The sequence below is a fragment of the Limulus polyphemus genome, unplaced genomic scaffold, assembly GCF_000517525.1.
Source record: "Limulus polyphemus unplaced genomic scaffold, Limulus_polyphemus-2.1.2 Scaffold3879, whole genome shotgun sequence".
Taxonomy (NCBI): Eukaryota; Metazoa; Arthropoda; class Merostomata; order Xiphosura; family Limulidae; genus Limulus; species Limulus polyphemus.
In genome coordinates, this window is record NW_013669489.1 from 94,967 (window position 1) to 98,474 (window position 3,508).

The 3,508-nt window shown below is 35.4% G+C and overlaps 1 protein-coding gene across 1 annotated transcript in view; it reads right to left on the reverse strand.

Annotated features, from left to right (window-relative positions):
- The window catches only part of LOC106470210 (eyes absent homolog 1-like), a 100,472-nt gene that overhangs the window by 93,216 nt on the left and 3,748 nt on the right, over nt 1-3,508 (reverse strand). The window contains exon 2 of the mRNA XM_022398813.1: nt 1,598-1,716. The gene's annotated coding sequence lies outside the window, so the exon portion shown is untranslated. The remainder of the gene's footprint in view (nt 1-1,597; nt 1,717-3,508) is intronic.

Genomic DNA, 3,508 nt, shown 5'->3' on the forward strand with positions numbered 1-3,508 from the left:
GAGTTGGCGGTGGGTGGTGATGACTAGTTGCCTTCCCTCTAGTCTTTCACTGCTAAATTAGGGACGGCTAGCGCAGATAGCCCTCGTGTAGCTTTGAGCCAAGTTCAAAATTGATGTAGATTTAAATATCGAATCTCAAAGCTTCGCAGAGTCCTATGTTCGCAGTAACCTCATTTAAGGATATACTTCATGGGCTGATTCAGAATGACGGAAAGCATAATGAATATCTTCTATTGCAGCTTCAGAAACTCTCTGTACAATATCCAAACTTTCCTGAATAAAACTTGTGATTTTCTATGTGCCTCCGGTTACATTTTCTTCCCTTTGACAAGAACTTTTTAACTATTTGAAATACGGGTTTCACTTTCTAATTATTACCTGGTGTGTGTGTGTGTTAAACGTTTAGAGCAAACAATCTTCTTTTGTAACCGCATACGTTTCTTTCCCATAAAATGATCTAAATGATATTTTGTATTATCGTAATTTTCCAGGATATTTGTTTGTTTGAGAATTTTTTGCGCAAAGCCATCCAAGGACTACCTGCAAGCAGATTATATTAATTTTGAACTGATACGCCTAGAAGGAAGGAACCCACGGTCCCGGAGTGAGGAACGTGTTTTTGCGGCAACTGGGCGCGAACCACGAACTCCTGGATCCTCTACTCGGTCATACTAACCATAAGCCATTACTAGGTGTAGCTACAGTTGTATAGTAGTAGTCTTTATATGAAACTCCAATTAAATTTCTTCTACTATTTAAATTATATTTCTGTTTTGTTTTCTTAAGAGTTTCTCTCTAGCCATTGGTCCGTTCATTCTGAGAATGAAAGTTACTGCGGGAAATCGAACCCCGGATTTTAGAAATGCTAGTCTCGAAACTTACCTCCGAGGGGGAGACATCGATTATTGACAAACGATTCTCTGATTTAACGATACATGTTTTTCCTTAATAGCGAATCATATTTCCTCGGATCATCATCATTCAAGCACCAATATTAAAGTAACAGATCGTGTGAAAAGTCTGAGAACCAAGTACATTATTATCTTTTCAAAGGTAAAACCGATTTCAGAATTCTCCAAGCAACATTAAGGTATTAGACAACAGACGGTAGCGATGATTAATTGTTACTAAACAATAACGATACAACTTGTATTTTCTTACAGACCATTCGCTGTGAGAAATATGGACTAGGTTTAACCAAACAAGGGTTTGTATGAAAAGACAAATCCTACGATTAGTCATTTCATGTTTAACGGGTTATTAACAATGGACAGATGTGGGAATTACTATTAACTATTATAAACAAAGTTTTTTTGTTAAATTTTGGACTAAAACACAGTGAAATATTTCAAAGGAAACAGTCGCCCAGTCTTACACAACACTGTATTTTTGTTTCTTAAGGTTACTATTCTTTTACATTGTGACCATAACACACACTATAGGTGCTTTTTCCTTTTAAACTTATTTCCAAAACAGCTAAGTCGCGACTTTTTTCAAACTAAAATCAACAAAAAATTAATCAACGAACAATTTCTTTAAGCTTACCATTCACCCGTAACTACGACAAAACTCGTGATTTCAAAATAGCCATACTCACCTTTTTGACTATGATGTACAAACGTAACTTCACATCAAAAAAAAAGAAGTTCTTAGTCAGACAACGTTTTCACTGTTCCAATACGCAAGTGCGTATACGGAGGTCTTCTCTTGCACTTGCTGAAAAAATAAAGGATCAAAACATTAAAATCATCAAAAGAACATATCATAAGTTAGTGTTGTAAAAATTTAAATAACACGTTAAGCTAGCTTATTTGAAATTGCTAAACCTATTTTAAAGGCACATCTCAAGAAGAAAAAATATACAATGAATATACACCAGAAGCTCATTCCACCCCCACTCCGTCAACAAAATACGTCTTTAACACCCTCCAATTCACGCATATCTATGTGTGACCTCACACTGTCTGGTCAGATATGTTCTCCCATGGAAACAAACCCGCAATTTTTCTACGAAAAACGTCACTGATATAATTTTTACATAATGTTGAAACTTAACTCATCAAGGTTTTATTGCTGGACAGGTGCTCACAAGAACGTGTGAAGCCCAAAAGGAGTAAAATTTGACATAATTTGTGCCCATGGGAAGATTTACACTTGTGCTCTCAAAAGCTTCTTGAATCGAGTCATTCATTAGTGAAAAAAAACGTTTACATCTATAACTCTACGGCATAATTCTGTCGCGCAAAGTATCATTTTGAGATTAAAAGTCTCCATGACTTATTTTAAATTTGGTTGAGCGTGGCCGGACATTGAATTCGAGGATTTATGATTCGCTTCCTGTTGCCTCAAGAGTAGTCCAAGAGCTGTTGACTAGCTACCTTCCTCTTAATCATGTATTTTACGGACGGCTTTGCGCAGTTAACCCTTTGTATGGCCTTGCGCGAAAATTCTACAACAAGCTTTATAAATTTCTTATGTCACTATTAACACAGTAAAGTTGTTCACATGTATGATTTTGTACTAATTACTAACAGCATTACAACGTTTCAAAGATGGTACCTCACACACAGTTCCATTAAAAAACCGAGACCACCAGGATTCTTGTATACCCATTTCTTAATTTTGAACTACTGAAACGAGGAATGGCTGTATTCCAACAGCACCCCCTCCGTAAGTGCTGAGACCATCTTCTTGAACAGATTTTTTAGATTGACTGTCGCTATTATTACACACCCATATCTGATCACATTCGGCGACATCACTTCTCGTACCCTACGGTACTCAGCCCGATATGTTAACCACTAGTCAGCACAGCCAAGTAATTCAAGGCTTTCCTTGTTAATTATATGAAACTTCTGAGCTAGATGTTCTTCTACTAATGGCATCCTGGAAGTATAAGTACACACACACACACATATATATATTAGTAACACGTTTCTTGTTAGTTAAAAGAGCAGAAATGCTTATACGTGTTTAAACTATACTAATCCGATTCAAGACCTTCAGTTTCATGTTATTTGTTCATACAGCATTACGTTTGCGTTCAATGTTTTTACGATTTTTATGAATTATTAAGCAAATTTCAAGCTATGTTCCGGGGTTGTAAAATATATAAAATTGTTAATGCTATGCTGTTAACAATTTTTTATACGTTATTTTTCGGATCTCCCCGATGTACAGGTTTGTATATTCATTATTCACAGGCCTCGCCACTTTATTCACAAATTTAAAACGCAAAAGTATAGAAAGGTGATACTCATATACTTTAAGGTAAAACTTTACCAAGATCATGTTAACATACTTTATTGATGTCTATAAACAAAATCTCAATGTATTTGACAGTACAGATTGTCAAAAATTACATTTTCAAACTTATTTTTACACACTTTAGTAAATATTATACTTACACACATTAGTGTTCAGGCCAGTAAAAAGTTATACTTACACACATTAGTGTTCAGGCCAGTAAATAATTATACTTACACACATTAGTGTTCAGGCCAGTAAA